We start from the raw sequence: 14193 nt of genomic DNA, 5'->3' as shown, positions 1-14193 counted from the left end.
ATACCGTTCCTAATATCAGTAAAAGAGCACGTTATAGTAATCTTAGTTTTAATCTTTGTTAGAGCTTAAACATTTGTTTACAGGCAGTGCGGCACAAATATTTAGATAAAAAGCAAAAACATGAGATAGCTTTATCGTCATTCCAAACTTATGAGTTTTAAAAGCTGGGAAATTTTTCGACGGGAATAAGATTTCAGAAAGTTATTTCAAATGATATATTTGCTTTTAATCATGTATGATAATAAAAACGCTCTTTTAAATTAAAATTTTAATTTTTTCAGATGTTAAAAGATGGATTATCTGGTTGTGGTCTAAATGTTATCCTACTTTCAAATATTTATAGATCCCCCCCCTATTTTTATTAAGAAAAATAATTAGAATATATAGAACAAATTCGGTTTGAAATTTTAATAAATATTGTCGCCTTAAACTTATGTCTGCAAAAGGCATTTTTAAAATTTTTTCCGTCGCTATTTTAAGACCTCTAACCACAATATATTACATCGTTATATAAAAACCTAATAAAACGCAATATATTGTAACCATAATATATTATAATAGACTCTAAGGAATTGTTTTATCACAAATACAACTTATACTTACACAAACAAAAAGCATGCAGTACAGTGCTTTAATTAGATTCGCAGCACAGCGGAATTAAACGAGTATACAACATTTGAAACCCAAATTTGACATACATCTTCAATTTTGATGTCAAAAGTTTATGTTAAATTTTATTTATCTAGTTTAGTTTATTATAGAAGTATAACGGTCATGACTGCTTATATTAATCAATAAATAATCCATTGACGGATCTGATGAAAAAAAAATTTACATAAATTTTAGTAAAACAGCTATATACCAAGTTGCATCTGTTTAGCAAGCTGCATTTTTGAATTACTTTTACTACGGACATACGGAGGAGAACGATTTTTCACTGGCGGATTTATTCCAAAATTGAAAATCACATTGCAAGTAAAAAACCACATCGCAAGTTTTATCCGTTTAATTCGTTCCAAATTATTGTATTCATAAACAAAGATAATTCCGAAAAATTCTTTTTTCCCCCACAGGTTCGAAAATGCAGATTGTTTTAAATCCTAAGGTCGAATTTTATGGTGATTATCGACTTTTTTTTTGTTTAAATTTTTACACTAGAAAGTGTAAAGGTCATATTTGTCAAGTTTTAGTATTACAAATAAGTCAAATTTTCAAACTATTTTTGTAAAAATACTCGATTTCTTGCTTAATATGCAGCATCAAAATTAAAATTTTAATATCTTCTTATTATATATCAAGTACATTTCCTACAATAATTCGAAGACGATTCCAAAATGTAAAAAGTGCAATTTTTAGAACAAAATTTTCCTGTGTTGTTATGACTGTCGCATTTTTAATACAAAATACTCTTAAAAAATTATTTTTAAACCGGCGTTTCGCATACACAGAATATTCAAATTTTATTTACAAGAAAATATGGCAAAGGCGTTTAACTCATTTTGAGCTCAGTAAATAATTATAGTATATGAAATTTAATATTTTTAAAATATAATAATTACATTTGTTTAATTAACAATTTACATTCATGTAGAAAATTTTCATTGTCAAAATGGTTTCATTGCTTACGGAGAACATGTTTAGGGCATTCGTAGAACGTTTTGTTTTATAAAGCAATTATGTTAATTCAAGATATTTTCACTGCATTTTGTTTTGTAAAGATGTTGAATGCTTCTTTTAAAAATACATCCTTTAAATTTTAACTGTACAATAATTGTTATACTTAGAAATAAGTATAATTTCTTTAAATAAAATGTTGCTTTATAAACTAGAGCAAATGTTTCACTTTAAAGAATTCCGAGATTAAAATAACGCAGAATTATTCGAAAAGAAATTTAATTGCATGCGATTTTCGTCACATTTTAATGACTGACACAACATTTATTAAAAATATTTTAACAAAAGCAACATTTTAAAGTGGAATATTCGCATTTATAGCTAATACATTTTAAAAATCAGAATGTTAACATAAAAATGGTTCATATTTAAATTTATTTTCTTAGGTTGTCATATTTATTATAAAGAATTCTTATTCAGTAAAAACTTACCAGCTGAGAATCCAGTCAATACAGTCTAATCCAAAAGCGTATTTCTTTTCTCATAAAGCTTTTCAATAAATATCCAATTTGACCCGGAAGTCATTTGTAAGCTCAGTACTTGCAGCGCATATACATAGGAGCCTTTTTATTGACAATATTTCCCGTACTCACAGCCACGCCGCTTCGATTTAGTAAACACAACACGCGAACTTCGCATACGACCGTAAAGAACTCACTTTTTCGAGTGATACTTTCCAAACGTGCTTCTACTCGCCGAAACTTCATGAACTTATTTCATTGGTTGAAAATCCTATCATAATAGTTGTATTTCGTCTTCATAGATGGCGCTGAAATAAATTTTTATTATTTTTTTTTATTATTTTCGGTTCACGCAAGTTCTTGTGAGCTGAGTATTGTTTGGTTTTTTTTCATCGGCTGTGTTGATAATAGAGAAGTACTTGTTCGTTTCTTAAATTACCTATAAAAAAGATGGGAGGGGAAAAGAAGTAGGCTAAAGAGGAAGTAAATCTAAGAAAGGATATTTTCTGTTTCGCCCTATGGAAGGCTATTGCATAAAACGGATGGATTGTTTTTACTGGACAAATTTGAACACTCTTTTTTTCCTTCTTTCTTTTCCTTTTCTTTTGCTTGTCTGTAGATAGTTCTGTCTGATACATTGTGAAAACGGAGGCGAGTTTTGAGAATAAAAATGATTTCCGATTTTTTTTTATCAATCGATAACTGAATTTTCATTTTAATTGTAAATGCAGATCGCTTAATATTTAAAAGCATATATCTGATTTCCATATTTTTAAAATGTGAAGCTATGAATTTCGGTCACGATGAATATTTTATTCTGAAATGTAAAACCTTTTTACTTCTATTTGTAGTTATTATAGAAATACTGTGTAATAGAGCTGTGTATTCAGTAGGATTGTTCTCTCCTCAACTTTTTTAAGAATCTTCCATAATTTAGAACGTTTTATGTTCAGCTTCGACATATAGTAAATCTAATCGATTTTGATGGGCCGTGGTGGCCTGGTAGTAAGGTCTCGGCTCGTGAGCCGTTGGGTTTCAGGTTCGAGACGCGATTCCACCGAAGAACCGTCATGTAAGGGGGTCTGTTGCATGCTAAATCCGTCAGACCAAACATCCCCCCGCTGGTGTGGTGTGGAGAAGGGGGGTGCCAGCTCAGGTGTCGTCCTCGTCATCTGACCACGGTTCAAAATTACCAGATCCGTCCTTAAATAGCCCTAGTGTTGCTTTACAACGGGACGTCAATATAACTAAACTAAACTAATCAATTTTGACCTTTTACTTTTGTTATCCACAGATATCAAAATATTGCATAGATGCCCAAATATGGTATAAAGATTGCCAGCGAAATTCCAAATATCTAGCTATTTGGACTTTTGAATTGTCTGGACTGACTAGTCAGCTTATAAATCAATGGGTATCCTTTAAAAAATTAGACGTTTCTCTACTCTTGATGATAAAATATAAGCCAAATTTCATCCATTTAGCTTGCTGTATTTAAAATCTTGTTCATATACATGCAAATAAAATACCGAGAGGCTTAACAAAAATTTATTTTACCGGGATTTAGATAGACATCTTCAGCTCGTAAATTCATTTTCATCTATCCATAGGCAGACAGATATCATTCAAAATCTGACGGATATTTGGAATGTTAGTATATCGACAACATACTGTTTTTCATCGTTCTTCCTTTCTTTCTTTTTTTCCCCTTCTTTTTTCTTTTATGATATTTAGTTACAAGTATACATAGTTCCAAACATTCAGTTTTTACTGTAATTACAAACTGCTTGATTGATAATTAGATGCATGTACATGATATCCATAATTTTAACCAATTTTAGAATTTCAGCATCTTTATTTCCGGATTTGTACATCTTTCTAGCTACAGGGGATTTAAGCTCTATTGCTTTAATGTGTGCACGAAATGGGCATTCGGTTTCGTTATATTAACGTCCCGTTTGAAGCAACACTTGGGCTAATTTGGGACGGACCTCGTCATTTTGAACCGCGGTCAGATGACGAGGACGACGCCTGAGCTGGCACCCCCCTCTCCACACCAGCGGGAGGACGTTTGTTCATGACGGATTTAACGTGCAGCAGACCCCTAACACGACGGTTCTTCGGTGGAATCGGGTCTCGAACCTGAAACCTAACGGCTCACGGAAAGAGACCTTACCACCAGGCCACCGCGGCCTCACAAAATGGGCATGTTAAAACAATAGATGTTAAATCTTGACCTTGAAAATTGTTACCAGGATATTTCCTGTCCTGTATTTTGTCAGAGTTTGACTTCCGAAATTGGACAGAATATTTCTTTATTATCTGATACCTCCATTAACCCTTTGGGTACATTTGACGTATCAGAACGTTTCATATTTGTTTAAATTTATGTTTCAATTTTTTTTTTTTTTTTTTGTAATTTTAATTGGCTTAAGTCATCTCAATATCATGTAGCAGTATATAACCTGAATAATAAGAAATAAATGAATTCTTGCGTAAAAGCTACTGGTTTCACATGTTCAAAAAATGAAACGCGCTTCAAATACAAAAGTCTTTTTAAATAAATGTGTAGTCAAAAGGTTAATCTGACCCCCCCCCCCTTGCAGGTGTCTTTTATTTACTTCTTTGTTCGCTTGCGTATGTGGGTATATGCTGGTATGTGCACGTGCAGGAAGGCATATACTATACATATATGCACCTCTAAAAGCATGTTTTTTTTTTTCAAATTTTTCACAATGCATTTTTTATTATTGATAAGAAAATTCAAACTGCTTTCAATGTTTCACCAAATATTTAATAGAATGAGGCGTTATTTTTTGTCAAATGGTGAAAGATAAAACAAAAGATATTGCTTATTATCTATTGTATTTATAACAGCATTAAAAATGAAATTAGAATACTGCTTAAGACAGCATGTAAACAGATGAACTGAATAGTTGCACTTTAAATGACACAATTATTCATTTAGTTTAGCTGTAATTTGTCTTGCATTATATTTTAAGCCATGTTCAGTTGAGGAGGGCAACACCTGAGTCGGTAATCCTTATTCTAACCTTCTCTCCACGTCAACGGAAAGACATTTGTCGTTACGTGGCGTTTCTGCAGTAGCATCGGGTTTCGAACATGGATCCTTCGGTCCGAAACCGAGACCTCACTATGAAGACACTGTTGCTCTAATGCATTATGATATTATAGAAGTGGGCTCCATTAAGAAAATTTATGTTCATAATCAACAAAATAGGTGTAAGGCTATTAAAATAAACCTGCTTTAAGATGTATGTACACACTTGAAACTTCGAAAATCGTTCAAAATATCGAATTTTTTTTTTATTGCTTAGTAATGTTCTCTGATCTTTTAGCTTTCAAACGATACCAAGATGTTATCAATATTCGAAATATTTCCCGAGTTATAATTATTTTTCTTGAGGTGCTTTCATTAAAAACTATAGTTACGGTGTTTTTAAAACTCATTTTATGAAGAATGATATTTTTCCACTATGTTGCTTCATTCAAACAATCATAACTCAACAAGAAATGAACCAAATACAGTTATTTATATATCAAAATAATCTGTATGAAATAGCGGATGTTTTGTGCCTCAATCAAAGTTATATTTATAGAAATAAATTTTTAATAGCTGTTTAAAAGTTAAAATGACAGAAAAAATCTTGCTTTTTCTATTCATCGTTGATGAAAAAATTGTTTTAAAAAAACTATACATTTTTATAACTTGTTTGAGGCAGACAACATGAAGACTCATATTAGGCATCATTTCCAACTAGAATTGTGTGTATGTACAAATTAGAATTTAAGATATCATATTTCAAAAAATAGGCTCATTAGCTCATTAAATATTATTTAATTAATTTATAATTAGTGCAATATGGTTTTTTTCTCACTGAAATGAGTTTAAACATATATTAATAACCTACTGCGAAAAAACTGGATTTTTAAAGTTAGAATTTAAAAAAAAATCTTCAAGTGTGTACGTACACCTTAATGCCCATTATGAGTTAAAATTTAAAGTCACTCTGTAGGGGAACCATTAAAATCAAACTACTTATAAAAAATTATACTGAAATTTTTCTAACTCAGTAATAATTCTATTATAGATGACAATAATTCGGTTGGTCTCCAAAGAAAGATAATATTATGCATTCGAAAAGGAAAATTTCGAATGCTGTTAATGTATATTTTACTTGAAAATTATTGAAATTATTGAATTATTGAAAACCATTAGTCACTGATCGATTAAAAAGAATTAAAAAAAATTTTAATGACATATTTACATTTTTTGAAAAAATTTATAGAAATAAAAATAAATTTATAAAATTGAAGGCTTGGAATTAAATTATGCAGCATGCATTTCAGTCTAAATTGAAGTAAAATATCTGGCAATGATGTTAATTGATAAAATTAAGAGGATTTTTTTTATCTGAAGATTTAGAGAAATAAAAGAAGAAAATCGTTCTTCATATTTATGAATCTTCAACTATTAAAGGATAGATAATTATGATACCTGTTAGAAAGGAATTTCTGAATTTCGTTCTCGAGACGCGTTGGCTGGTGGTAAGGTCTCGACCTCGGAACCGGAGGGTTTCAGGTTTGAGACCCAATTTCACCGAAGAACCGCCCTGCAAACGGGTATGGTACACGGCAAATCCGTCAGGGGCAAACGAACTCCCACTGGGGTGGTGTGGAAGTTTGGAGAGGGGAGTGCCAGCTCAGGTGTCGTTCTTGTCATCTGACCGCAGTTCAAAATCACGAGGTCCATCCCAAAATACCACTAGGGCTGCTTTAAAACAGGATTTTAATATAACTAACCTAAACTGAATCTTTTTAACCCTTTAAAGGGCCATTTTTTTTCTAGTCATATTATGTTAAAATATTTTTAGGCTAGAAATTAGAATAAGAAAAGGGATTCATTTAGCTTATTAGATAAATTTAATTTGATTAATTAATTAATTAATTTGGTTAATTGATAATTAAGTAACAAATCAAGACTCCACATTTTGTGTGAGATAAAGAACTGAAGTATCTAAGTTTCTGTCTTTCTAAAAAAAATGTGTCAGAACTTACGCCAACCTACATAAATTCATACGAAAATTGATAAATTTGGTGGGAAGCATACTTCCCACGGCCCTAGAAAGGGTTAAACTATATTTTTCACATTCCATTTTTTTTTTTTTTTTTAAATTTCGCAAATGTGAAGTACAATACGAATGTATCGATCAATCGGTTATAGTCATCAAATAGCTTGGAACAGTGATTAACAATTAGCTTGTAGTGATGGATTTCAGGTTTGCAATGGTAAGTTGAAGCACGGTGGTATAGTCAAAATCAAAGTATAAAAAAAATGATTCTTTAAGGATCGTTACCTTTTCTGTACTCACTGAATGATTACAGCAGTTAATCATTCATGCCATCTTAGATTACGATCATCAGCTCACTGAATTTAAAAAGACAGAAAAAAGTTGTCTTTTTAATTTCAATGACCTAACGGCTATAATCAAAGAATTTTGTCAGTTTTTACGATGAGCAAATCTTGCGTACTGAGCATGAATGAAAAATGTGACCTTCTGAAAGAGTAGATAAACTTATATAGCTGACAGCAGGAGGTAGCATAGATTGAGAATTTTCTTAATTGATTGTTAAAATGTAGAAATATTATTCCTACGCAGTCCGCGGTGGCCTGCCTGGTGGTAAGACCTCGGCTTCGAAAGCGGAGGGTTTCCGGTTCGAGACCCGATTCCACTGAAGAACCATCGTGTAAGGGGGTCTGTTGCACGTTAAATCTGTCCTGACCAAACGTCCTCCCGCTGGTGTGGAGAGGGGGGTGCCAGCTCAGGTGTCGTCCTCGTCATCTGACCGCGGTTCAATATGACGAGGTTCGTCCCAAAAATGCCCAAATGTTGCTTCAAACGGGACGTTAATATAACTAAACTAAACCTACGTAGTCCGGAAGGAAGACAATTTGAAATTAGATGGAGACGAGGAACATGCGTTGAAGGATTGAAAGTTGAAGGAAGAAATGGACAGACATTTAAGTGGATCATTGCTTCGTAGGAAGACAGAAGATTTTGAAATCATTCCAACAGCATGTTCAATTTTTTGTTGAGCACTATTCATATAAGGAGTTTATTTAGCAAATGGTTGATAACTCAAAAAACAATAGTATCGATAAATATTTTTAAAAAAAACTTAAAAAATATAATATGTATAAATTTTTTTGTCAATTCTGTACATGTGTCTGTTTTTCTGATTAAAACGACTGATGTCACGTGGTCTATTTTTTCTGGTATTCTTATATTCCTTCAGCTTTAGAACATTTTAAACCCCTTAACTGTTTTATTTTCTTTACTACTAATTAGATGACACTTTCTATTATGGGAATATTTTCTTATTTTGATTCAAATGGAAATCCATTGAATACTTGACTTATCTATGTATTCGAAGTAACTTTAATATTGAATTATAATCGTTATGAATGGTTTATTTTTTGCTTAGAACTATTAAATTTCGATAAATCGATGCACGTATGGCACTCGCGCAAAACAGTTAAGGGGTTAAAACCCAAAGTTATCATACAAGCGACTTTCATTACATAAGCTGGGTGAATATTATAACTATCCAAAAGTACGAATATATTGTAATGGTTAAAATGCTTAATAGCAAATAGTAAATGAGATTCATCTAAAATTCAGTGAATTTCTACTTTTCAAGCTTATTTTCCTGCTAAAGCCATTTATATAATTAGGTCTGTCAGTCTACAGACACAACAGCTCAAAAAAATGTCATCCATTATAAATTCGAAATAAAGAAAGTCCACACACTAACATTTTAGATTTCTATAAAATCTTGATAACATCCTTTAAAGAAAGTGCGTCCTATTACTATTTATTACTGTGGATACGTAATTGACGACTCAAAAACACAAGTAGTTAGATGAATGAAAAAAGATCCATTATCTCACACAAAGAATTAAAGATCTGTATCAAAGTTTGATTCATATCCCTAAACTGAGTAAATAAATTGTTTCTAATGGCGGGCCGCGGTGGCCTGGTGGTAAGGTCTCAGCTTGTGAGCTGTAGGTTTCCGGTTCGAGACCCGATTCCACCGAAGAACCATCGTGTAAGGGGGTCTGTTGCAAGTTAAATCCGTCCTGACCAAACGTCCTCCCGCTGGTGTGGCGAGGGGGGTGCCAGCTCAGGTGTCGTACTCGTCATCTGACCGCAGCTCAAAATGACGAGGTCCATCCCAAAATAGCCGTAGTGCTGCTTTCCAACGGGGCGTTAATATAACTAAACTGTTTCTAATGACACTTGTCATGGACAAGCTCTCTGATGAAGTCAACGATTTTAAGTCAAGGGTGCGCCTCTTGTTTAATTAGCACCAACTATAGCCAAGAGTATGTCTTAGCTACTCACGCACAACATTCGCTTGCACAACCCCTTTTTACAGGGTGGCACAACAATGCCCGAACTGGGACTCGAACACAGGACGTCCAACTCACGGGGAAGACGCGCTACCCTTATGCAGGACGCCGGCGAGTAAATAAATGAAATTGGTGATTGGATTAGACATGAAAATTGTGGATGCGCGTTACATTTTGATCCAATCCCTCAAAAGAAAGAAGGACCAAACATTACGGCAAATTTGATGCAGCTTAACCTCTTAACTATTTGTTTGTTGTTGTTGTTGTTTTTTTACTATCTAATAAGATAACACCTTCTATTTTGAGAATATTTTCTTATTTTGATTCAAATGAAAATCCATTGAATACTTGACTTATCTATGCATTCGAAGTAATTTTAATATTGAATTATAATCGTTATGAATGGTTTAATTTTTGCTTACAGCTATCAAAATTCGATTTGTCGATGCACGTATGGCACTCGGTCAAAACAGTTAAGCGGTTAAACAAAGCTATTTTTCAATGTAAATACTGAAATTTTATTTACATACCATATCATCATATTGCATATAATGTGCCAACCAACACAATTTTTAATTAATTTTTTTAAAATCATGTTTATAAATTTTATAAATTCAATTTTGTCACTGTCTTTAAAATTAATTTCTACGCTGCCATGCCAAAATATAACAGCTCTTCTAATTGAAAAATAAAAGAACTTTAACTTAGCTAATCGAACGGATGTTCACATTTCTTGAATACCAAAAAAACTAAAAAATTTGCAAAAATAAAGGGGAAGGAGGGATTGACTTTTCGAAAATATAAAGCTACCACCTCTGTTCCAAATTCCTCTTTCTACTTTGGAAAGTTATTAGCTGTAATTCGGAACGTATAAATTACAAGACGGCCATTGACTTTTTCTGTTTGCAGATATCTGCAACTGAAACTAATGAATGGAGTGAAGCTTCTTACTGAAACTGTGGAAGAGACGAGAAGATCAAAATGCAAAAAAATTAGTACATCCAAAAATATTATTGAACAGAAATAAATTTTACACCGTTTCAAAATTTCAAAACTTAACTTTTTAATGATACCAATTTAGTGGCCATTCAAATTTTTGCTGAATTTTTTGCAATTTCTTTAAAAAAAAAATGTTGCCCGATTTCCAACAATTGGTTACATTGTTGTCTTGAAATGTAAACCATTTTTTTTTTGTTTTTTTTTGTTTCATCAAATATTTAATGACGTGATTTTCTTCCATTGTTGACAATTAAAGAAGAAAGATTCTGTTTACTACCTGTGCAGCTTTTAAGACAAATAAAAAATTAAAGTTACAATGTTAATGGACGAAATTAAGAAGACAGATTAACTGGATAATGACGTTTTTAATACTGCCATAATGTTTACGACTTTCCCATAAGAAGAGCTCATGTACACGATAAACAATACTTAACTAAAACAATTAAAACAACTCTACCGCAATGATAGACAATTTAGCGGAACCATGACCATGGAGGTTATTAAAAATGATTTATATGAAATGAAATATAACCAATATCCTCGGGGAACCAGCTGGCCGCCCTAGGCACCTAGCGTAACCAAATATTTATAGTACAAATTTAGGCAAATTGAAATTATATATATTTAATTATAAATTTGGATATCTGACACATATATTTATATTTTTAATAGCGCTACAATGTTATTGGAATGTTTTTATTATAAAGATTCATGTTCAAAATGAATAGATCATATATATGGCAATTAAAATAATACGGCTTTGACAACTTGGGGGAATCATAGATCTGAAAATATATCTAAACCAGAGGTTCCCAAACTGTTTTTTCTCTTGGACCACTTTCAAAGTTTTACTATTTTCGGTAGACCCCTTGCTGCTACATTTCTACTGTATTCCCAAAACTCCTAAAAAATATCACCCTAAATTGGGGGTGTTAAGAAGAAAAAAAAAGTAGCACATTTTCTTGTGTCCTATTTATTAAAATAATACTTGTGGTTATACAAAATTATAAACATTTATTATTACAAACAATCAACAATGAACTCTGAAATGTAAACTAACAATAAAAAATAGTCATACTTTTAATGAGACGGATGTACTTGATGAATTGACAGCAAATTATCCATATTTGGCTTCAGTTTTGTAAGAAGTAATTTCAAATCTCCCCGTTGTGTGATGTTCAATCTGCTCCTTTTTTTTTGTTAACAGGTTGGTAACGGCACTAAAACTTCTTTCGACAAGATATGACGAAGGAAACGAACGCTATCAAAAATTTTCTCGCAATTTCCCACAGCCCAGGATATTTTTCGGGGATTTCTGCCTGCAGCCAAAATGTTTGATAGCTTTTTTTAAATTTCACCATCAGTTCCTCGTTGGTGCTGAGCTCAAGTAGCTCCTCTTGTAATACCATATTCGCCTCTTCCGTTTCATCAAATGCGGTTATGATCCATGGTGGTATTTCCATCGTCAGAATATCTTCAAATCTATTTTTGAAGTCATCATGCAGGGTATTTAAATGTTGAGCGTATGTCTGAATATCCTCATCAAGACTTTCTATCTGTGACAAGTGCGAAAACTGGGAGAATTCGCGCCGACTAATATTTTGCTTCATTAATTTCAATTTACCAAGAAAAGTCGAAATTAAACCCTTTGTTTTTATTAAATTAAGGCTGTTCCCTTGTAACTGCAAGTTAACGTCATTGAATTACGTTGATAGGTAAATCCAAGCCAAAATTTTTGTTCTTTATTATGAAAATCAGAAAATTTTTCGTGGACCCCCACTTACAACTTATGAACCCCTGTTTTCTTTTCACGTCTACGTGGACCCCCGTGTGGTCTCCTATGGACCCCTGGGGGTTCACCTGGACCACTTTGGGAACCTATGATCTAAACGATTTAACTGGAATCAAATAAAACAATATCCACGGTGAATCAGCTGGTCACCAAAAGCGACTGGTGCATATATACACAGGACATAAAAGTCTTTCGGTACGATCTAACTTCTAATCAACCGAGAAAAATCTCCAAAATGCGATATTTCTTAACAACCGGTTTCATTGGAAGAGAAATCATAAACACGGGAATTTTATCGTCTGCTTCCGTACCCATAATTCCTTTCTTCCTCTCGCTCGCAAATCCGCATCGAACCGTAAATCCTCTCCATTCACTGCGACTGCCGGTCAAAGAGAGCAGATCCGCATTAATTATGAATTACGAGGGTGGCAGGCGCCCCCGTAATTATTTTTTTGCAAACGATTCCTCGTATTGCCGGAGTTCCGGTGCTTTTACTCGGAAAGGGAGGTGAGCGTTAAATAAGAGACGGGGTCATATTTTTTGCTATTTAGGACGATATCTGAATTTTATGACAGTCCGAGTTTTTTTAATAAAGTTTTTACTGTCTTTTTCTGATTTTAGGTGAGGTATGCAATATATCCTTGAAATGTGTTTAACCCCTTGACGAGTTTTGACGAGTCACATAAAGAATGGCAGTTATTATTGTCTCATATAAGTAGTGTAGAGAAAGTTAAGTAATATGTCTATCTGTTCGTCTGTCTAGCTCTGATAAAGGGGATTCAAAAACGGTTTGAGTTAGACGGTTGAAATTTGGTATATGGTCTTTACACCAAATTTGCACATATCTATCAAATTTTGAGTAAAATCTATGTAGAGGAGTTCGGTCTGTCCGGCTATTCGAGTATAAGCTAACACGATAACAACAAAACGAAGAGAGCTAGATAGATAAAATTCGGTACACAAATTTAACATCTATAATGTAGATAGACACTTGTGAAATTCTGAACCAAATCCAACCAAGGATTAATTGTCTGTCAGTCTGTGCGTTTAGAAACATGTAAAAGCCGGGATAACCTGGTTGGTAGAGCGGTGGATTCACGTCCCTTAGGTTGCGAGTTCGAACCCCGCCGGCCGAAGAATCCCCGCGTGCTTGGTGGCTGACGCACGTTAAAATCTGTCGTGGTCACAAAGTCCTCCATGTCGAGAGTAATACCACTGGGGGTACTGGATCAGGGGTGATCGTTCTCTGATTCGGGTCTAAATTACGATCTGTGAATGAAATGTTGAATGAAGTCCACCCCATAAAAAAAGGTTGTGATGTAGCTAAGTCGTTCTCTTGGCCCTAGATGGCACTACTATAAAAACAAGAGACGCTCTCCCACCGGCTTAAAATAGCTGTCTTCGTAACGGCGGGTTTGTCCATGGAGAGTGCCATAAGAAACAACAACAACAGAAACATGTAAAAACGCAATGACTTAAACATATCAAATCTGGTGCGAGATTTTGTAACTACCGATGTAATTTTGTGTCAAATCTTTGTTCCAATCAGTTGAGAAAAATATATCTAAAAGACAAATTCGATTTTCGGATACTACTAGCGGTATGCTAGGAATTAATCGTCAAAAAACGTGCAAAACATGACACAACGACGAAGACGAAATTTGAGAGGTTAACGGACGGAACCCCTAACCGTATGCACCTGAAAAAAAACTTTAAAAGAGTAGCCAATAAATGATTCTAACTGATGGAATTCAAGTTTCCTAATTTATAGGATCACACGATAGATTGAGTAAAAGTGTTAAATTCTTGCCAAAAGTTAATATTTCGTAACT

At 33.3% G+C, this 14193-nt stretch overlaps 1 protein-coding gene across 5 annotated transcripts in view; it reads right to left on the bottom strand.

Annotated features, from left to right (window-relative positions):
• The window catches only part of LOC129957204 (RIMS-binding protein 2-like), a 388720-nt gene that overhangs the window by 347510 nt on the left and 27017 nt on the right, over positions 1 to 14193 (bottom strand). For 4 of the 5 annotated variants that reach the window (XM_056069421.1, XM_056069423.1, XM_056069425.1 and 1 more), the window contains exon 1: positions 2106 to 2305. The exons of the other annotated variant lie outside the window; for it this stretch is intronic. The gene's annotated coding sequence lies outside the window, so the exon portion shown is untranslated. Of the gene's footprint in view, positions 1 to 2105; positions 2306 to 14193 lie in introns of those variants that run through there. 5 annotated transcript variants of the gene reach the window in all.

This window comes from Argiope bruennichi, chromosome 11, assembly GCF_947563725.1.
Source record: "Argiope bruennichi chromosome 11, qqArgBrue1.1, whole genome shotgun sequence".
NCBI classification, from domain to species: domain Eukaryota; kingdom Metazoa; phylum Arthropoda; class Arachnida; order Araneae; family Araneidae; genus Argiope; species Argiope bruennichi.
Note: the sequence above shows the minus strand (reverse complement) of the source record. Positions and strands in the feature narration are given on the sequence as shown.